Below are 22,226 nucleotides of genomic sequence, written 5' to 3'. Positions count from 1 at the left end.
TGTCTCTGCCTCTCTCTCTCTCTCTCTCTCTCTCTCTCTCTGTGTGTGTCTCTCATGAAGAAATAAATAAAATCTTAAAAAAAAAAAAAGAATCAATGAGAGTCCCAGGGAAAGTGCAGGGCCCTTTCATGGGCACCGAAATCTGTACAAGTCTCCACCATCCCATCTGCAAAGTGGGTGTAACACCGGCCCCGGTCACTGCTCTCTCCCAGGGCCCGCAGCCACGAGCGCCAGGAGGGGCTCCAGATCCATAAGCACGTACACGAACCTCAAAGGTTGTTGAAAAGACCCCTAAGGGAGGGCTGAAACCTAGGGAGTGAAGACGGCCGCAAATCCTCTGGCACCCCTGCCATCGAGATCTGGGGGTTCGACCCCCCTCTGCTCACATCTGAACTGGCCTTAGTGCTGGTCTGTAAGTAGCACGGCGTGGCAGTCCGGGTCAGGGGAGCCTTGCTGCTTCGCTCTGGTCCACGGAGCCCCAGGCCACCCTGCAAGAAACCCCACGGCCCTGAGGACACCGTGCTGGAGAGATCTTGCGGAAAAGTCCACGAAGAGAGAGAGGAGATGCCCGGCCAGGCCTCAGCTCCTCCTGTCACAGGTGCTGGAGTCCTCCTGGCAGAAGCAGAGACGAGCTGTCCCTGCTGAGACCTGCCCAAAATGTAGATTCATGAGCAAAATAAATAACTGTCATTGCTTTACACCACTAAGTTTTGGGTTGATTTGTTCCGCAGCATGGATTTTTTTTTTAAGACCAAAAAATGTAAAGCCCTGACCCTGTGCCTAGCACATAAGTGTTCAGTAAGGGGTAGTAGCTGCCAGAGTCATAGTAAACGTACTTGTTGCTGAGGAGCAAAATAGCCTGATTATTCAGAACCGAGGATAAGGAGGCAGACGGCCTGAGTCTGAACCCACATCGCCGGCTCTGCAATCCTGGACAATTCCTTTCCCTCTCCGGGCCTCAGTTTCTGCATCTGTAGAAAAGCAATGACAGTCGACCGCTTTGTGGGGTTATTGGGAAGAGCGAACGAGCTGACGTCCATAAGGCGCGGCTCACGGCGCCTGGCACGGAGGAAGTGCCAGCCTCAACATCGTTACCTTCAGTTTATTTATTTTTTTGTTTTTTGTTTTTTTTTTTCGTTACCTTCAGTTTCACATTTCAAGTGCACCCCCTCATTTTGTAAGACCTTAAAAGGTTCAGAGCTCGAAGCAACAAAGCCATTGCGTGCAGCCCTCCATCGTGCAGATGGGATTGGATTGCTGGTGGAAGCTTTGAGTTATGATATTTTTATCTTTATAAAGAGCTCTGGGTGGCCCATCTGAAAGCCAAATAAATAACACCGATGACAATGGAGGAGCTGAAGGGGGAGGAGGAGAATTTGCCAGCGGAGCTCACCTACATCATCGCTTCCAGAAACAGCCCAGAGGATTAGTTCCACGCAGCTTGCTAAATGCTCTGAGCTCCTGGGGCTGCGAGGTAGGAGGTGGGGAAGCTTGGTCATCCCTGCCTGTTTGGACTTCTAGATCATTTGGCCCATCCTCTCATTGTCCATACAGGATCCAGAGAGCGACAGTGACTTGCCCAAGGTCACCCAGCAGGTCACCAGAACCCAGAGCTCCTGCCTCCCAGCCCGGATCTTTCAAGGCCCCTTCTGGGCTCAGAAGCAACATTTTTCAGAGGAGGCTTTCCTTGCAAAGCTTTTCAGGGGTGGGTTTTGTTCTCTCCCTGCCAGCCTACCATAGGCTTCCTTGCACTCAAATTCTCCACGTGGGAGTCTTGGCTATTACTCATTCCTTTCCAAACGGAATGTTAGCCTCAGACAAGGAGCCCTGGGGAAGACAGGGGTTGCTAACCTGGAAACTCCTCTCCAGGTGCAGCTTGAGCAGCAGTGGGGCGGTTTTATCATTCCCCTTCAGCAGATGGGAAAACCGAGTCCCAGGGCAGGGAAATGAGCCTTGGTCCGCTCACCTCAGACTGGACCCCCACGGACCCTCCTAGGTCAGGACAGCAGCTCCCCGTCCCCGTGGTGCACTTACTTCTGTGAAGACTGGAAGCTCCCTTGCTCAGAAATGGCCCCTCGGTCACTTTTTCCCAAGCCTGGAAATCCACCCTGGAGTGTGCTGCTTTCGAGCCTGGAAGGTGTTCGTGGAAATGCGGCTGGTCCCCGTGCCCTTGATCTGATTTGAAGTCATCGACTGTGGCTTTGGCCACTCATCACCCGTGTGTCCGTCAGCAAGTCATTTTACCTTTCTGCGCCTCGGTTTCTTCGGCTATGAAACGGGGGTCCTGATTGGACTACCGCCCCCCCCCACCCCATGAAGGTGAAATGTGATGTTCCAGCTGCGGATTATTGCATAACAAGTCACCCCCCTGAAACTTAATGACTTAAAATGCAACGATCCTTTGTTTTGCTCAAGACTTTGCAACCAGGGTGGGCAGGTGAGGCTGGTTGCGGAGGGTCCTCACTCAGAGTAGGGGAGCTCGTTGGTCTCTCCCCACGTGGACCTCTCCCCAGGGCCAGCTTGGGCTTCCTCACACTGCGAGGGAGGGAGGGAGGGAGGGGGCCAAAAGCGAGTGTCCCAAGGGAGGGAAGCTGGTTTGGGCCTGCAAAGTGTCACGCAGCTCTTACACCGTGTTCTCTCCACCCACTGTCACAGAGCTCAGGTTCAAAGAGAAGGAACACAGCGGGTAGCATTTACCGTAATTACAATGAAATCGTCATTTATGTCATTATTTCTTGGCATCTGCTTTTCTTCCCCTCCCTCCCCTAGAGTGGCTTCTTCCTTGCTGTATCCGCAGAGCCTACAACAGTGCCTGGAAGTTGCAAGGGTTTCAGTAAAAAGTATTAAACATATGGGCGAACGGATGAACTGGTGCCTCTCTCTGACACTCCGGCCTTGGATCGCAGTTGCTCAGGCAGGGGCAGGGAGGCAGGGGTCACGGAGGGAGCCCTGGCTCCAGCATCTGAGGCCTGGGCCTGGGCCCCGACTCTGGCCCCAGGCTGCTGGGTGACCTTGGGCAAGTCACAGACTTCTCCGTGGGTGTCGGCAAAACTAATAAGACCAGAACCTGGCTTTTCAACTTGTGTCATCAAAAACCCCGCATATGACTTGCTTTAATTAAGATAAGAGCACAGCGAAATGTTTGGACTTGCTGTTCATTCTTTGATGTTCGGTCTTTTCTGTTGTTGTTTTTGATGTCAGAGGCTTGGAGGACGGGACTTGGGTTCTTGGCGCATGCTGGCGGGCTGCCTGCCGTCTGCTGTTTGCCTTGCTAAAAGCACTTATGATCCTAATAAAGTGAGATGGATGCGGCCTCCCTGGGGGCGAAACACTTTCCATTCCCTGTGTTCACAGCGCTTCTCGGCCGCACTCATGCCTGATATTTATGGAGCACCAACAAAATGCTAGGTCCTGGGCCAAGTTTCATTTAATCCTCAAAACAACTCCAGGAGTGAGGTGCCGCTATTGTCCTCATTCTAGATGGGGGCAGATAGGGGCCCTAGCGGGCATGGGGACTCATCCAAGGTCACTGGGAAGTAAGCTGGGAGGTAGCGGTGCCAGGATCTGGACGCTGCAGGGCCTCCCGCGGGCTGCTGCCCACCCCGGCTTGGATAGGAGGCTGACAGGGAACCTAGCCACGTACAGGGTAGGAAGCAGGTCTGTAGGATTGCTCAGTGCCACTGTTAGTCCCTGGAGAGAGGTGACAGGCCCATGAGGTGTTGTTTCTATGACCCCATTTGATAGGTGGGAAAACAGAAATTTTACAAAGGAGGTTGGCCTCAGGAAAGGATGATGACCAGGGAAAGGGAGGTGGGGGCTTTGAGACCCCCTGCCCTCGACTGGCATCATGGAAGGTGAAGTCTTTGCTGGCCTGATGTGTGGGTTATTGGCTGACCTGACCTTGGCGTCTCACTGTTCAACAAAGCCAGTGGAAGGGACACGGCTGTGCCTCCTGCAGGGCAGCAGTGCCGAGTGCAGTGATCCCCGGAGGATGTGGGAAATCATCCATACCCCTGGTTCCCAAAGGGGGACTAGGAGGTGCTGATGGGGGGCAGGTGGGGCCTCGGGGAGCTCGGTTCTCTTTCCTGGGCCTTGGCTGAAGCCCCGGCATCTCTGGGAGGGCCAACAGCCCAGCAACGTCCCCCACCTTTAGTCCTCTGCAGTACCAGCAATTCCACCCTGTGAACAGCTTCTAGAAAAAGTATAAGCTGCAGACGGGGAGGGAACGTCACTCTTGAGGGCACTTCGGGGTAGTTTAGGAGATTCAGCTTTGCCTTATCTGCAAAATGGAACAGACACTAGCCCTACCAGGTTGTCAAGCTCCTGGCACAGCGCCAGGCACCCCCAAAGAGCAAATTGGGCATGTTCATCCTGAACTGAGGGCTGTGGAGGGTGGTGATCCCTCACTGGAACCTGACTGTCCCCAGGCCTCACCAGCCTGCAAGGACCCCAGGAGGTCCCTCTGACACTAAGACCCAGGTAAGGAAGGTTCTTACACCTCCCCTCCCCCTAGAAGTCCCTCCCCATCCCCAACCAGGCTATTTACCCCGAGATCATGACCTGATCATGACCAAGAGTTGGACACTTGACTGACCAAGCCACCCAGGAGCCCCTGCTCATATTCTTAATGTCTTAAGGCGCCTTCACTACTGCCTTGGTCATGTCATAGGAGATCTTACAAAAAGCCTCACGAGGTGTCTTCACTGTCCACCTTGCTCACCTTGAGCTTCTGGGTGCTACTGTTGCCCTGGGGCTCACAGTGAGGTGGGCAGAGGGTAGGCTCAAGCCAACCCCACTTCCGAATTTGTCACTGGGGCCACACAGGCCATACCTGGGCCCTGGGTCTTTCAGTCTCCGTGACCAGGGCTTGGGCACCTTCTTCTCCTGTTTCTTTCCTCCATCAAGGCTCAGAACCAGTGCTGGGGCAGTATTGCTCTCATGTCCCCTATTCCTGGACCCCAAGCACCCAATCCCTCCCCTTCCATGACTGCCTACTTGGGGAGGACCCACCAGGGCCACCGCCAGCCAAACTCTGCCCCCAAGCACGGGTGTAAGCAGCACAGGCTGCCACAGACAGAAGGAGTGGTCAGGCCCTGTCTGCGTGTCCCTGGGGCAAGTCTCTTCCCCCCCCGCTGGGCCTCCGGGTCCCCATCTGTGCATTAGATAACGCCCAAGGCCCCACCCAGCGGGCCATTCGGAGGCCTGGGGTCTTCTGCACACCTGAGGCAGCCCGCGGAGCCAGGGCCACCCCTACCCTGCTCCCCCTTTCCCATCCAGGCCAGACCGCCAGGCCAGCCGGGAGGCCCTTATCACGCGGGCCTATCTTCATTGTTTGCATAGCGCTCATTTCCCCTCGGCTAAGAAAACATGTTTGCAAAATCAGATTTCCCTGGAAAGCCGGCAGGTTAAAAGGAAAGGAAACTGTTTGAGTTCTGTGAAGCAGGGATCTGAAGGCAGAGACTGACCCCTGGGATTGCCCTCATTCTTCTGGGTCCCCTTGATTAGAGGAAGCGGCCCGATCCCAAATTCCAGCTCCTGAGTAGCCCCCACATGCCCTCCAAGTCTCTCCCAGAACCCAGAGGCAGCTGGAGCCCAGAGAGGCTTAGAGCTTTTCTCAGGGTCACACAGAGTGGAGACTCCCCTTCTCCAGAACCCGCAGAGGCTCCTCGTTGCTGGCAGGGCAAGCCCACCACGGCCTGGTGGTCCAGGCCTTCCTCTTCCCTTGCGGGGACCCTTAGTTCTAGACTTAAATTCCTCCCTGGCTCTTGTCTGCCCTGAGGACACCTCCTTCAACCCATTCTCCATCTATCCAACTCCCTCTTGCTCCTCAGGACCCCACACAGATCCCGCCTCCTCCAGGAAGCCTTTCCCTGACCAGCCCTGCCCACAGGATGCCCCCTCTCTGCAGGGGCCCTGGCTACACCACAGCACTGTTGGGTCACGTCTCCCCGGACCCGCCCTCTCCCAACCACTGCCACCACTGGGCGAACTGTGCTTGCACCCAGCTGCACTTCTTGGCCAGAGCTGGGTTCCTACCCCCTGGAGCTAGCTTGGCCTGCTCAGGGCCACCTGGGCCACCAAGGAGAGAATCAAAGCGTTTCCTTGGGGAAAAAAATGTTACTGAAGGCAGCCCCGGTCTGCCTCGGGGCCTCTTTCTGGGGCTTTTCTCTACAAATGACTTCTCCTGATAAAAGCGGATTAAATCATAGGTACAGTGCCCTAGCAGGCCACTCTGCCGCTGTGCACAAAGATGAGCTAGTTGTCCCTGTGCCCACAAGGAAAGCCGTCCACGAGGGGAAACTCAAGCTGCAGAAAGAAAGGTACGTATGATCCCTTTGTTTTTAATTTAAAAAGCAAAATAACTGTCACGGCTCACATGTCATGTGCATTAACTCCCCGGCCCTCGTGACATTCCTGCTCCACAGGCACCGTAGTCGTCCCATTTTACAGGTGAGCAGACTGAGCTTAAGGGAAAGGCTTTGCGTCCAGGCTGCCAGCGAGGTCAGGCCCCACACTGTGCAGTCATCTCTGTGATCTCTGTGCTGTTCTGTGTTTGCATGTACACACGACCGAAGATACTGAGAAATTGGGAATGATGCTCTCTAGGCCTAGAGTAACAGGGAGGGTTTGGGGAGGAAATATGGAAAGAGTTCCTTTTCCTTTTTTTTTTTTTTTTTTTTGGACAGAGAGAGAGAGCACACAAGTAAGGGGAGTGGCAGGTAGAGGGAGACCCGTTGAGCAGGGACACTGATGTGGGGCTTGACCCCATGGTCCTGGGATCATGACTTGAGCCAAAGGCAGCTGCTTAACCTACTGAGCGCCCCCTCCGGCGCCCTTCATTTCCTCTTCTTATATTCTGTATTGTTGGGTGGTCACAAGTAATATAATATCAAATGAATCTTAAAAATAGAAAAAGCAAAAAAAAAAAAAAAAAAAAAAAGGAAAAGCAGCTCACACTCATTGTAGAAAACTCAGAAAAGAGAAAAGCCCCAGAAATCAAAGACAGCCAGTCTCTTGCAACTGGCAGGGAAGCCCATTCAGGGCCAGGGGATTCTGGAAGGCTCCCCACCAAGATGGGGAAGTCACTGTGATTGTTCAGGTGCAGGGATCAGCACGGGGAGCAGACTCCAGCTCCCTGTAAGAGGGTCAGAGCTGTTCAGCCGTAGAACATGGCAGCCTCATGGTGGTGAGCTGCCTGTCAGCGGAGGCATGCAAGCTGATTCCCCATGCTGGATTAACACGGAGCTGTTCGCTAAATATTTCATGTGAGTTAGTCTGATTCCCACCCCCCACCTTTAACCCGAGCAGGACGGCGAGAGAATGTTCCTGCAAGGTGGGGCCTAGAGCCAGCTGGTTAAAACATAACAAATCATCATAAAACAAAGATGAAGAAGCTTGAAGAGACGTCGCAGTTTGCAGCTTGCCGAATTCCTTGACATATATGGTGTCGTGATTTCAGAGCCTCCTAACATTTTGCAGAGGGGGAAACAGAGGCGCGGTGGCCGGTGGACGGGTGGTGGCCGGTGTGGACTCGCCCAAGGTCACCCAGCCGGCCCGAGTTCCCGACCCTGGCCTGGCCTGCCGTGCCACACGCAGGCGTTTCCACGGCCCTTGCTCATCTTCCTTGCAGCGCCCGGCGCCCAGCAGATGCTCGGGCCCTCCGCAGACCCGAGTCAGCAGCCCCGGGTTCCAGTCCTGCCCTGGCCTGACGCGCTGGGTTATGCGGAGCAAGCCCCTGCCCCTCTGGTGCGGGGTCGATACCTCTCCTCTGCGGGCTGCCCGCGGGGCCCTCGCTCTCAGCCTGTCCCCTGCTGTCGGCAGGCCCCAAGGCGTCCTCAGGGGGCACGGGGGCGGCAGGGCCCCTGGAGTACCAGACCGTTCCTTTATTCCGTGCAGATTTATAGGGGTGCCTTCCTGAACTTTTGTTCACTGTCCACAGTCCAGCACACGGTCTAAAAACAACAGATCCGATGAAAGAGATGAAAGCAGGAGGGAAACCGCCTCCCACAGCCCCGGCCTGGCCCTGGGCCCACTGCACGCGCTGGTCAAGGCCAAGTCAGGCCTGCAAAGTATGGAGAGGCCCGGAAAAGGCACCTTCCCACCCAGGGGTCTGGGGCTTCGAGGGGCCCTGGGTGCTAAGCCTCGGACGAGGTACTGACATGGGGGCGGGCAAAAAGGGAATGGAGACCCCAGCTCTGTTGGGGGCAAGTGGATTCACATGCCGGGAAGAGGAACTTGACAGAGCCTGCATTGGGATGAGGAGGAATGACCCCCAGGAGCCACCCCGCCGCCTCTCTGTTCTTGAACTCAGCAAAGTCGTGCCCCACCTCAGGGCCTTTGCACATGCCGCTCCCTCTGCCTGGAGCACTCTTCTCCCCACCTTTCACGAGCTCTCTCATTTTTCAGGTCTCCGATTGAGTGTAACCTCCTTGGGGACACCTCTAACTAGTAACCTCATCTGTTTCCTGGTTCAGTGCTCGTTGTCCTAGTGGCACTTGGCACAATGTATAATCATTGGTTTTCATGATTCATCTGTAAGCTCCATGGGGATGTGCCCTATTGTCTCATTCCTCTGGGCAAAGGGGGGTCAGTTCTGCTACCAACTCAGCGTTTCAGGTTCAGGCATCGGCTCCCTGGATCATAGCCAGTAATGCCGAGCTCCTGTCACGCATAAAGTGGTCTCCATCTATGACTCTACTCAATCCTCACAGCCACCCAGAGAGGAGGTGCGAGTATTGTGCCCATTTCACAGGTGAGAAGGCTGAGGCTGAGCAAGATGAACGTTCCTTGGCTACAGCCCCCGACACAGTCTGCTGTGCACACAACGCCTTGCTCACCTTCGGGCCCCTGGGTGCTTCCGGGGTGAGCACTGCAGAGCAGGGAATCAGACCGGGCATCGGGCAGGAACACCTTTGGGTGACGGTGTCTGTTCACTCCTGAGCAGGTCTCCCTCTGGAGTGGGAAGACAGGGGAGCCGGAGGGAGGGAAGCCAGAGCTGGCTGTGGGGCCAGGGATGCGATGCGGGAAGCGGGAGGCAGAGATCCAGGACTTCTCTGCACGGGTCTCACCCCACCGAGACCCTCTGAGCCCTCCTGGTCTGCAGAGTGGGGCCTCGGACCCTTCCTGCATCGCAGACCCAAGGAGGGTGGGCAGTGGGATCTTCCATACCCTTGTGTCCCCTTGTTCTAGATAGTTCTCTGAGGGAGGAACCAGGGGCAAGGACAGGGACCTCTAACCCGAACCTGTGCCCGGCACCTGTGGCTGGTGTTCTTTATGGGGTTCTCTCGTCTTCTGTATACGCTGAATTTTTCTCTAATGAAAAGTAAAAGAGAAAGGAAAGCAGAAGGCAGGGCAGGAAGCAATATGCATAACTGAATTTTATTTTTTAATCAAAGAAGTTATGTGTGTGTGTGTGTATGTGTGTGTATATACAGAAAGTCGGGGGATGTACACAAAAATATTAATGATGGTTCTCTCTCGTGGAATCATGGACGATCTGATTTTCCTTCATTACACTTTTTATGTTCCTAATGGAGGGAGAACCCCCCACAGCTATTACGGAAAGAAAAATAAGAGGAACGTCTTGGGGCCTGGAGTCCCCGCCACCCCTCAGCTGCTCCCCGGCTTTGCTCCGGCCCGGTCCCCTCGCGGAGCCTCCTCTCCTGGCAAAACGGGAGCCTGTGGGATGTGGGGAGGCCACAAGGAGCTGGCGCCCGAGGAGGCACGGGGTAGCGCTCAGGCCCTGGTGCGCTGCCCTCACCCCGACACACACGCACACACGCACGCACGCACGCACACTTGGGGGCTCGGAGACGGAGGCACTAGCGTGCACACACCTGCAGACCTGCTCAGGGACACGCGGGCCCCGGCGGGACAGCCAGGCCTCCTGGCCCCACACACGCTCCCCAGCCCACAACGCCCTCGAGCCGTGTGCACCAACACACGCGCGCGTGGTGTGCCCGCGAGCACACGCGCTGTAACCTGTGTGGGGCGAGAGGAGAGAGCCCCATCGCTCTCCAAGATAAACACAGGAAGTGAGGATCCCGCAATGTCAGGGGGGTTGGGAGCCATCCATAAACTCCAGGCAGGGGTGGCGGGTGGGGAGGAGGCGGAAGAGGGGCCCGGGAAGGGAGGGTGGGTGTGGGAGTCCGGGCAAGGGCCTGAGTTTGACATGTGCTGTCTTGGGTTCAAATGTGAAAAGTTGAAGCGGTGACTAAGCTTGGGGGCTGTCTCAGCTCTGTCGGTCTGTCTGTCTGTCTGCGACAACACCTCCCACCTCCGCCCTACGGCTCGCTCCCCAGCCCAGGGCTCCCGGCCGGGCCCCCCACCTCACCCACACCCCTCGGGGAGCCAGAGCCTCTGCTCAGCCGAGTCTGGCCCATGAATGAGTGCGTGGAAAGAAGCCGTCACTCCGGATTCGGGGTGCTCCGGCCCCCGCGCCTGCCTCACGACCCAGCCCGCATCCCCGAGGCAGCCCGGGGGCGGCTGCAGGAGCCCACGCGCCCCCAGCCTTCTGCTCGGGCCCCAGGGGACACGCGACCGGGGGCAGGGGACACGCGGCCGGCCGCCGAGGGCTGCCCCGGGAACGGTTTTGGAGGAATGAGTGTGCCCGGTGTGCCAGGTACTTTACCTCAGCCTTAAGTACTTTTCTGGAACAGAGCGAGGGCCGAGGAGAAGGGGGTGTTTCCTCATTTATTCTCCACCAGCCGCCCCCCATCGTGGGTTTGCCGCCGGGTCAGCAGCCCCGTCAAGGCTGCTGATGCTCTTCCTCGGGGGCCCTGCCTCACGGTCCCCGACGGTCACACAAGTGAAGAGGGTGCCAGGGTGGTGGCTCCCACAGGCCGGGGCGGAGGGCCACACGGAAACTCTTTTTGAGAAAAAAGTCCTGTTTTGACCTTCCCTGCGCAACCCACTGGGCAAGTGGGGTTGACTGTGTCCTTCTCAACCCGGTTGTTGGCTCGCCTCCTGCTGCCCGAAGGCCTGACCCCACAGCTGGAGCCCTCAGGCAGCCCAGGCCCGGGCCCACGTCCCCACCCTCACCCCCACTCCCACCTCACCCCACCCCCACCCCACCCTCACCCCCACCCCCACCTCACCCCCACCCTCACCCCCACCCCCACCCTACCCAGCTGCCATGCCCACTCGGGCGAGTCGGGGGCGCTCCTGGCCCCACCTGGATCTCTTCAGCTCCCCAGAACCTCACCCGTGTGCCGAGCTTCACAACCCCCCATCGCTCCTCCCGAAATCCAGGACGTAGAAAGACTGTGTCCATGTTGCCAGTGAGGAAACTGAGGCCCGGGAAGGTCACACAAGTGATGGGAAGTAGAGCCCAACCCAGACCCAGGGCTGCGGCTTCCGAATCCACTTCTCTCCTTCCAGCGTCGCCTCCTTCTTCCGCTGTGGCTGCTGGTGGCTGGTGGTGACGGCACCAGGGTCGGGACAGAGGGGCCTCTGCCTAGGGTGGCCCGAAGGGACCAGCGTGGCCCGGCCCTGCCCAGCTCCTCACGCTCCTCTCTCTTGACCTTTTTATTCACCACCTTCAGCAACATGATTCTTTCGTATCCTTGGATTCCCTGTTCTTTCTCACCCCAGAGATCTTGCTGCTATTTCTGTATTTTTTTCTTTCTAAAAATTTATTTACTGGATAAATGGATGGGTGGGTAGTTGGATGGGTATATGGGGGGGAGCAGCCAGTTGGGTGGGCGGAATGGATGGGTGTGTGGGTGGATGGATGGATGGGTGGGTGTGTGGGTGGATGGGTGGATGGGTGGGTGTGTGGGTGGATGGGTGGATGGGTGGGTGTGTGGGTGGATGGATGTGTGGGTGTGTGGGTGGATGGGTGGATGGGTGGATGGGTGGGTGTGTGGGTGGATGGGTGTGTGGGTGGATGGGTGGGTGGATGGGTGGATGGGTGGATGGATGCATGGGTGGGTGTGCGGGTGGATGGGTGTGTGGGTGGATGGGTGGATGGGTGGGTGTGTGGGTGTATGGATGGATGGGTGGGTGGATGGGTGGACGGGTGTGTGGGTGGATGGGTGGGTGGATGGGTGGATGGGTGGACGGATTGATGGGTGGGTGTGTGGGTGGATGGATGGGTGTGTGGGTGGATGCATGGGTGGGTGTGTGGGTGGATGGGTGTGTGGGTGGATGAATGGATGGGTGGGTGTGTGGGTGGATGGGTAGATGGGTGGGTGTGTGGGTGGATGGGTGGATGGGTGGGTGTGTGGGTGGATGGATGGGTGGGTGTGTGGGTGGATGGGTGGATGGGTGGATGGGTGGGTGTGTGGGTGGATAGGTGTGTGGGTGGATGGGTGGGTGGATGGGTGGATGGGTGGATAGATGCATGGGTGGGTGTGTGGGTGGATGGGTGGGTGTGTGGGTGGATGGATGCATGGGTGGGTGTGCGGGTAGATGGGTGTGTGGGTGGATGGGTGGATGGGTGGGTGTGTGGGTGGATGGATGGATGGGTGGGTGTGTGGGTGGACGGGTGTGTGGGTGGATGGGTGTGTGGGTGGATGGGTGGGTGGATGGGTGGATGGGTGGACGGATTGATGGGTGGGTGTGTGGGTGGATGGGTGGGTGTGTGGGTGGATGGATGCATGGGTGGGCGTGTGGGTGGATGGGTGTGTGGGTGGATGGGTGGGTGGATGGGTGGATGGATGGATGGGTGGGTGGATGGGTGGATGCATGGATGGATGCATGGGTGGGTGGATGGGTGGATGGGTGGATGGGCGGACGGATGCATGGATGGATGGATGGAGCGAGAGGGAGGTGGAGGGATTAACAGAGGGCTAGGTGGGTGGCTGGATGACTACGTGTTGGGGGGATGACTAGGACAGTACTTGAGTGAGGGAGTGGATGGTACGTGATGGATGGAGGTGGGCAGGAGTTGTGCAGGTGGATGATGGAACAGTGGGTGGGTGGGAGAATGGATCTGATGGGTAGGTGGAGGAATGGATGGATGGAAGGTCAGACGGGATGGATGGATGAGACGGAGGGATGGTGCTTCAGCGCTGCTGAGGCTCAGCACCCCCTGTGCCATCTGAGTGACTGGATGGCTAGTTTGCACCCCCAACGCTACCTTGCCTCCCCCACAAGTGTGAGGGAGCAAACCTCACTTTGGCCTCAGTCTTGATTCTGCTCAGGGGTGTCCTGATGTGTCCCTTTAGGAATGCAGCAGGACCCCCAGACCCGGCTCTAGGGGGCGGGGGTCAGCCTCTGTCCTCCGTGCAGAGCCCCTCACCTGCTACAGCGGCTCTGGCTTTGGGGCAGGGGCAGGTTATCTCTTCCGTTGCCTTAAAACCACAACCCAGACTGAGAGCACATGTCCTACGCCGTGCGATGGAGCGTAACGAACTCCAATTACGTTGTGATGACTAGATCGTCAACCTAAAAACCTGGAAATAGTGTCTTGGAGAGTCCCAAAGGAGTGTAAATCCATTTTAACAGGAACCCCCACCCCAACCAAAACATGGCACAATTAAGAGGAGGTCTTTAATTTCCCCCAAATCCAGCCAGAATGTCTTCAGACTAATTAGCTAAACAATCATCATCAATATACAAAGAATAAAATGGAGCAAACAAAATCAGATACACTGAAGGGGGTAGAAATGTGAGTGAACAGATCCCCAGGTCGATAGGACTCTAGGGGAAGGTGCCCACCCCCGGCACCCTCTCCGCACAACCCCTTACCCAGCCCCGGAGAGAGGGGAGCCCCTGCGCGGGTTCTGCGTGGGGGCTGCCTCTGTGAGCCTCTGTGCTTACCCGTCCATAAAGAGGTAGCCGTCGATGCTCCGAAGTGCTCCCACCTCTGTCCCGGGCCAAGCGAGCTCTTTGCACGGTGCCTCTCTCTGTGTTCACGACACTGGGGGTGAACGTTACAGCGATCCCCATTTTCCAGATGCAGAAACTGAGGTTCTTTTTTTTTTTTTAAGATTTTACTTATTTTTTCATGAGAGACACACAGAGAGAGGCAGAGACACAGGCAGAGGGAGAAGCAGGCTCCATGCAGGGAGCCCGACGTGGGACTCGATCCCGGGACCCCAGGATCATGCTCTGGGCTGAAGGCAGGTGCTAAACCCCTGAGCCACCCGGGTGCCCCGAAACTGAGGATCAAAGCCAGGAAGTGGCAGATCCAGGACTGAAGTCTGCCTCACAGGATCTCTCTCTTCTATGCCTGTGACGTAGGTGAAGTGACCGCAGTTCAGGGCAGCCCGGGCCACACACACAGCCAGTGAGGGCTGAGCTGGGCTTCAGTTGTACAAACACTAGTGCAAATGTCAAGTGAATGGAACAGGCGGCGGCAACTGGGGTCTTTCATGAGGGGACCCATTCCTGTGCGAGCGGGGGTGACGATGGGGGAGATAAAGGAGACAGGTGAAGGAGGGCTTCCTGGAAGAGAGGGCCTCTGGCAGGACCAAGGTCGTCCTGATTTCCCATGGAGGTGGAGAGAGAGAGAGCAAGGACGCCTCTTCCCTCTCTCTCCCTGTGCTTCTTGTGCATCTGGGTCATGACAATAGACCTTGGCCCCCCAACTTTGGGAAAAACGTCCACCCCCTAGCAGGGCCAAGGGTTGCAGAAGCAGCCAGCAGCCTCTCATCAAGCCCTGACAGGAGTTGTCACCAGTACTGAGCCAGCAGGGGTGGGGGTGGGGTGGGGTGTCTGGCCCCAGCCCCACTGTTTACCTGTCTGGGCTGGTGGTGCTGGAACCATCCATCTGGGTGAAGGATCACACGGCCTCCCTCCCTCCTGCCTCCTCCCCCTCAGCTCCTCCATGAGGCATCAGATCTTCGCACCACTCCAGGCCCCTTACATGCTGCCTCCCTGCTTGGGCTGCTCCTCCCCGGCCAGCCCGTCTTCTCCTGGGGGGGAGGTGCTCCCCGCTGTTCTCACCTATCCATCACCTTCCGCTTAATCAGAATATCGACCGAGGGCCGTCCACAGCATCAGCAGCGACGCTAGTTGTTGCAGGCCTGCTGCAGGTCGGGCCCCATGCCACCTGAGCCCTTTGCATCCGATACTGCTTCCTCACCTACGGGGTGTCTGCGAAGAGATGGGGAGCTGAGGGCCCCATAGAGCTGTAGTCCCAGAACCCCTGGGGAGAGGAGCACTGGTTCTGCCAGAGGAAGTGAGGACGGATGGGGAAGGCTGGGAAAGGGCTCACCTCCCACACCCCCGCAGGAGAGGCAGGTGTCTCCGGGTAGACAGGGGCAAAGCGTGCCAGGCACACGAGGGCCTGTGGGGGACGTGCGGTCAGGATGTCTGAGTGTGGGAAGAGACCAGAAGCTTCCCTAAGGCCTTTGTTGAGCACCCCTCTTCCGGGAACCCCCTGGTCACCAGGCCCTTGATCCCTTCCGGTCTCCTGCAGCATTTGCAGATAATGCTTCTAAAACACTTAACAAGGGACCCCCGGGTGGCTCAGTGGTTGAGCATCTGCCTTCCGCCCAGGGCGTGATCCTGGAGACCTGGGATCAAGTCCCGCATCGGGCTCCCTGCATGGAGCCTGCTTCTCCCTCTGCCTGTGTCTCTGCCTCTCTCTGTCTCTCTCTGTCTCTCATGAATAAATAAATAAAATCTAAAAAAAAAAAAAGCTTAATAAAATCTACTTTCTGAGCACAAGCAGCCTCTGCCCAAAGGTCACAGGCCCCTTGAAACTAGGGCTGTGCCTTCTATTCACTACCACCCCCCCCCCACCTCCTCTTCCCCACTCGCCCACCCTGGTCCCCATGTTTAGTATAACTGTGAAAGCATAATAGGTGGTGACTAAAGATCCATTGTTTGATGGCTGTTGATGGTGGTGGTGGGTTGATGGTGTCTTCGTGGGAGTGAGGATCACATGAGGGCGGGTACGGAGAATGCTCAGAACATAGCAAGTGCTAGAAAGTGCTGGTTCGGGCCGCCACGCCCCCTTCCCATCACATGTATGTGAGGTTTCTGTCCTCAGAGCTCATGAGGGATAGAGGTGGGCAGGAGTGGTGGGGGGAGCCCCAGTCCTGCTTTCCCACGGGCATGTGGGTAATGAGGGTCCCATCGAGCGTGGTTGGCCTCGGGGGTCTCATGTCCTCTGTCTTCTGCGCCTCTGCTAAGGCTTGGGACGCCCCCATGGTGTGGTGGTTCAGTGTGTGGACTCCGAGAGTGACAGGCCTGGGTCTGACCCTTGCTCACCGTGAATTCCGAATCCCTCCTCATCTACAGTCAGAGACCCTGGAAGCACGAGCCTCGTGAACCTGTCACATGGAATAGATGAGATGCTGTGTGCATCAGGCTCCGCACGGTCCCCAGACGTAGTACATTCTCGGTGAATGTTGCTCATCACAACAGTGTTTTATTATCTTAAAAACATTTCCTTGTCCGGGAAGCCTCTTCTGATGCAGCCAAAGGGAGGTACAGCCCCCAGCTCATGGTCCTTAATCCCTCAGCTCAGGACGGAATAGGGAAACCGCCCTGGGGTCCAGAGAGTTCAGGCTTCTCCGGCTCAAATCCCATTTCTGGCCTCAGAGGCTCCATTCAGTTGGGGAACCCCTGAGGATGGGGACCCTGTTAGGAAATTCATCCTCAGGGCTGCAGAATGGCCCCCTGGGACATGGGGGGCGCTGGTGGTCAGCTGCCCCACAGCTGGAGTCCCGGAGCTCTGGAACCAGCCATGCCCAGTGCCCGCAGCCAGTCACCCTCATGGGGGCCTTGCCATGTCCACAGGCCATGACACCCGCTGCTCTCAGGCCCAAGGCAATTCTATCTGCTGCACCCTCTGCGTGAACTCTGCCCTATGACCCTGGTTGAAGTGGGTGTGGGGGGGTGCTCTCTCCCGGACCTCCCGTCAGTGGCCACAGTGGGTCAGGGGTCCTGGCTGACACCTCAGGTGGGTGGGGCTGGGGCAGGAGCAAGGAGCCACCAGAGTGGCCAGAGACCTGGCCAGATGCACTGGGGAGGGAGGAGGACTGGTCTCTGGCAGCCCCTGAAGGAGGGTGCTTTCCCTGTGGCCTCTGCCTGGAGGCCTGGAGGGGGCAGCTATGAGCATGGGGACAGACCCCTGGAGAGCAGCGCCAGGTGGGATCCGTGCCCACCACAGGCCTGCCTGGCTGACCGTGGAGGGCACAGCCCCTGGGGGATGAGGTCTTCATAATTTAGGAAGGAAAAGAGGAGTGGCCAAGCAGAGAGGCCTTCCCTGACCACCGTGGCCATAAATACCCTCTCCTACCCCCAATCGTGCAGCATTTTCTCTTCCCCATAGATCTTCCCATACCCCCAGAGTAGAAGCTCCGGAGGACGACTTGTGTCCCCTGGGATCTAGAACACCGCCTGGGACACAGCAGGTGCACAGCAAACATCCACCGGGTCATGGCCACGCTGCTGCGTCCTCTGAATCTCTGCAGCCGCCCTTCACATTCACAGCCAGTGTGATCCGTCCCATTTTGGAGATGGGGAAATCGAGGCTCCAAGAAATGAGGAGAATTGGTGAACTTCTACACCCGAGCACAGGGGAGCTCCTGGCCGCGGGCTTAGCCAGGTGTGTGACCACACAGGCCGGTCGGTGGGTTCCACGTAAGGAAAGAGACTGATCCGAACTTCGCTTCCTTGGCTTCTGCGGCCCCCGCCTTCCCCCAGCAGATTTGTTCAGGCTTTCGTTGGGGGAAGTGGGTGAGGGCCGGGAGGGAACGGGGGAGGAATGGCGGAGGATTTTAACCCCCAAGTTAAGTCTATTTGGGGCCAAACCCTTATGTTCTGGACTTGGCCTCCTGCCTCACGTCTCACAAGGACTAGTGTTAAACTGACACCAGAGACGGAGGGAGGGGGCTGAGGAGCCGGGAGGGCCAGCCTGGAGCACGCACTGGCCGCCCGGAGCTCGCGCAGGGACACTGTGTGCCTTAACCGTGGCCTTACATTTATTGGGCGCCTACTGTGTGTGCCAGGAGCTACTCTCCGCACTTACTGGGCATCTTGTCATTCATCCCCACAGCTGTGCTCGGGGCTGCTCGTTATCACCCTCCTCGGTGTACGGATGAGGAAACTGAGCTCCGGAGAGGTCGAGCCACCTGCCCAAAGTCACACAGCTGGACAGTGGTGACGCCAGCACAGGATCCCAGTTACCCCGGCCCCAGGGCTCACCCACCAGCTGCTCTTCTGTGCCTGGGGCGGGGGGCGGACGCGGGCTTTAGAGCTGGATTCCCAGCCCAGGTGCACTACGTCTACACTGTGTGGTCTCGGGCCAGCTGCTTGATTTCTCTGAGCCTCGGCTTCCCCAGCTGCAATACCCACCTTGCAAGGTTGCCGCAGCACCCGATGAAGCAAGGGGCAGAGGGAATGTGGCCGGTGCCCGGGGTGGACGGGCTGTGGTGGATAAATGATGGTGGCAGATGCGGTTCGCGTGCCCGGCTTGCAGCGAGCGTCCTAGAACTGCTATTTCCCACTCCAGCCTCCCTTCTAGCAGCACGGGCTCAGTGACATCCCCCCTCGCTCTCGAGCCCTTTCTCTGCACCCTGGGTGGTGCCCGAGCTCCTGGGGAAAATGCACCTTCCCCCCTGGTGGGATGGATTGGGGGACACACAGTAGAAGTTTTTGTTGTCACTTTTACCTCCTTGGGAATGAAGGCTTCGAACTGGGGGCCTGGGTGCTGTTCCTCCCCAGGAAACGGGCAGAAAGGGGGTAGTTGTGCCAACCTCCTAGCTCTGTGCCAGTCAGATGTCAGTCTTGGGTTCCACCTCAAGCGTTCCTTGGTTGGACACCTTCTTTGGCAGGGCCAAGTTTAGAATCGTGGGGACTTTCCGGTCCAACCAGGGTAACGTGGATAGAAGATCCCTTACTCTGTGCAGCACTCGACTGTTTATACAGGCTTTTCACCTCCTCTATCCTGTGTGAGCAGTACATCCCATTTCACAGAGGAGGAGACTGAGGCCCAGAGAGGAGTAGGCTGCTGGCCTGGGACAGGGCCAAAGCCCAAGCTGGGAGCCAGGTCTGGGGCTTTCTCTGGGGCTTGGGTCTGACCGGGGTGGGGGTGCGGGGGGGCTCCCAGGGACCACTCCCCCCCATCATCCTCCTTCCCATCAGAGAGGCCCAAACCCTGGGCCAGGCTGGGAATGTTCTGGGGGGAGGCCCTCTGGAGTCAAGGCCGTGTGTAAGTGTTTTATTGTTTGCCCGAAGAGGTGTGAATGAAGTAATGGGCCTTCTCCGGCACTCTATCCGTCTAGGGCTGACAGGCGCGCTCCGAGCCCCGGGCTGCTCTGCGTAAACGCTGTCACCCTGCCATCCCCAAGCAGGCAGCTTCCTCGGGGAAACTGTAATCAAGGCCTCCCGCACCCGCAGCTGGCCCTGTCCGCAGCTCGTAAATCACGGCTGCCTTCCCGGAAAGCAGGGGGAGAGACAGGCAGGGCGACAGGGAGACAGACGAGGCCCGGCGAGGAAGAGACGGGGACAGGCCGGCGGGGAGAGGAGGAGGCAGCCAGGGCAGGCCCGGCCCAGGGACAGACAGACAGACAGACACACAGACCGGGGAGAAAGCCAGAAAGAAAGAACCAAAGGGAGACAGAGAGGCCGAGGGAGGCGCCGATGGAGGTGTGGGGTGGGGGGGCAAGAAGATACAGGGGAGGGGCGCACAGAGAGAGGGTGGGCAGACAGACTGGAAGGAAGCGAGGAACGGGGAGAGAGGAGAGTAAAAAAGATGAAAGATAGTTGGGGGAGCAGTGGAGGGACAAAGCGTGAAGGCAGGGAGGGCGAGAGGGGCACACGGGGCAGGGGCCTCAGCTGGGCACCAGGGCCGGGCACTGGGCAGCTGGGCCAGACCACTGATGGCGGGGCTGCCTCCATCCAGCCTCACAGGGTCCCCAGCGTCCCCGGGCCACTCAGACCCTTCTCCGTCCACACTGGCCTGGTGACTTCGCAGGCAGCCAGACGGAGGGCTGAGGCAGGTGGGAGAGGAGGGGAGGGCGGAGGCTGCAGCCACCCAGCACCCCCACATCCAGGGCCTGTGTCAGACCCACTCTCACCCTGGGATGGCACAGCGAATCTTAGAAGGGCAGAGAAGCGCCTCACGCAGCGGCCACCAGGCCACCAGTGCACTCCACACCCCCAAGCACCCGGGGCACACACACGTACGAGCCACGTGCTCGCCCAGGCTGGTGTGTGAGTGCCCATGCCCACCTGCAAGGGGATTCACACAGTGGAAGAGGGAGGCGTTGGCACTCACAGCCCAGCTGGCCAGGCTACTTTAGCCCTGGCGTCACAAGAAAGGCCTTCTAGAACCAGCAGAGAATGTTTCAGGCAGCATTCAGCCCAGCAAGGGATTCTTTTTCTAGCTCAAGTCATGAAAGTTGATTTTAAAAAGGAGAAAAAATAGAAAAAAAAAAAAAAAGCAACAACTCTCACCTACCAGGTCCCTATCCCAGGCACTAGACACCTAGCAGAAAACAAAATTGGGTTTCTGTCTTCCGGACTTGCTGTCTGGTCAGGGAGAGAGTGAATAATAAGCAAGTAGACAAAGAACACCACATGATGTTGAATGCTACAGAGAAATCTAAATGAGGGGAAAGGATGGGGGTTTTACTGTCTTCTGAAAGGTGGTAGGTCGGTGAAAGCCTCATTGAGACCTTTGAGCAGACTTTCCAAGAAAGAGGAGAAGTAGAGCATTCCAGGTGGGAGAGGAGGAATGGCATGTGCAAAGGCCCTGAGGCAGAAACATGCCTAACCTGTTGGAAAAAGAGGAAGAAGGCCAATGTGGCTGGAGCAGAGTGGGCAAGGGGAGGAGTTCTGGGAGGGGTGTGAGGTCAGAGACATGGAGAACCAGGTCACATAGACCTTGGCAGCCCCTGTAAAGGCTTGACTCTTAATATGAATGGCATGAGCAGTCTTTAACGGGTTTGGAACTGAGGACAACCCGATCTGACATATTTGCAAGGAATCCTCTGGCTGCTATTTTGATAACGGACTTAGGTAGGGGCACCTGGGTGGCTCAGTCAGTTACGCATCTGACTCTTGGGTTGTGGGATCAAGCGCCACATTGGGCTCCATGCTCAGCGGGGAGTCTGCTTGAGATTCTCTCTCTCCCTCTCCCTCTGCCCCTCCCCTCCCTTGTCTTGGTGCTCTCTCTCTCTCTCTCTCTCAAATAAATAAATACATAAAATCTTTTTTAAAAGGAAAGGAAAGGGAAAGGAAGGGAAGGAAGGGAAGGAGAAAAAGAAAAAAGAAAAGAAAAGAAAAGAAAAGAAAAGAAAAGAAAGAAAAGAAAAGGACAGGGAAGGGAAGGGAAGAGAAGGAGAAAAAGAAACAAGAAAAGAAAAGAAACTAAACCGACCCAGAGGGGCAAGGGCAGAAGCAGGGAGACCCACGGGAGGCTACTGAATCATCCAGGTGAGAGACGATGTGCCTGGGATGGGGGTACCAGTGGAGGTGGGGAGAAGTGGTCAGATTTTGGACCTATTATGGAGAGACGACAGGATTTGCTGCTAGAATGAGAAGTCTGGGACAAATTCAAGGTCAGGGGCCGGAGCAACTGGAGGATGGAGCTGCCATGTGTGGTGAGGGTGAAGATGAGCGGGGAGCCAGTGGGGGGTGGGTTTGGGGGCGATGTGTGGACAGGTCCGCTGCACACCCGGACAGGGGCGCCGAGAGCGCCGTCTATGAGGACACACACCTGGGAGCTGTCAGCACGTGGGTGGTATTTAAGCCGAGGAGCTGGGAGAGGTCACCTGGGGAGAGAGTGAAGAGTCCAAAATTGAGTCTGGGGCTGCAGGCCACACCTCGAGGTTTGAGAGAGAACAGAGATGCATCAAGAGAGATGGAGAAGGAGGAGCCAGTGAGGTAAGAGCAAAGACGAGATCAGCCAAGTCTCAAAGCCAAGTCAGGGAGGCGGTTCAAGAAGGGGGTTGACCAACGGTCCTGCGGGGAGGCCAGGAAAGGCGAGGGCTGGGGGTGGCCGTCGGGGCAGCGTGGAGACACTGCAGGCCCTGATGAGGGCAGTCGGGGGGCAAAGGGGGGTGGCGGCAACCTGACTGGTGTGTGGGCTCACGCAGGAGGGGGACTGTTGACAGTGGGAGTGGACGGTTCTTTGGGAGCGTTCTGATAAAGTGGGAAGCAGAAGATAGGATGGGATGTGGAATGGCGAGAGCTTCCTAAAATAACACAATAATAAAGATAATTTTTAAAATTCTGGAATAACGTTACTTTTTTAGAGATTTTATTTATTTATTGGACTGAGAGAGAGAAAGAAAGCACAGACGAGCATCGGGGAGGGGGAG

At 57.2% G+C, this 22,226-nt stretch overlaps 2 long non-coding RNA genes across 4 annotated transcripts in view; one reads left to right on the top strand and one right to left on the bottom strand.

The window, feature by feature from the left end:
* The window catches only part of LOC119870436, a 50,419-nt gene extending 30,075 nt beyond the window's left edge, over positions 1–20,344 (top strand). For 2 of the 3 annotated variants that reach the window (XR_005356038.1, XR_005356037.1), the window contains 2 exons: positions 17,231–17,506; positions 17,957–20,344. This is a non-coding gene — a long non-coding RNA (uncharacterized LOC119870436). Of the gene's footprint in view, positions 1–15,824; positions 15,921–16,194; positions 16,384–17,230; positions 17,507–17,956 lie in introns of those variants that run through there. The other variant, XR_005356040.1, reaches the window with a different exon arrangement.
* Positions 13,465–15,527, bottom strand: LOC111093638. Its single transcript, XR_005356041.1, has 3 exons — positions 15,164–15,527; positions 14,893–15,042; positions 13,465–13,864 (listed from the first exon to the last, which is right to left on the bottom strand). It is a non-coding gene; the product is annotated as an uncharacterized LOC111093638 (long non-coding RNA).
* Positions 20,345–22,226: the final 1,882 nt, after the last annotated feature.

This window comes from Canis lupus, chromosome 2 (genome assembly GCF_011100685.1).
Source record: "Canis lupus familiaris isolate Mischka breed German Shepherd chromosome 2, alternate assembly UU_Cfam_GSD_1.0, whole genome shotgun sequence".
Taxonomy (NCBI): Eukaryota; Metazoa; Chordata; class Mammalia; order Carnivora; family Canidae; genus Canis; species Canis lupus.
The sequence above is the reverse complement of the archived record's forward strand: the minus strand, read 5'-3'. Positions and strand labels throughout refer to the sequence as shown.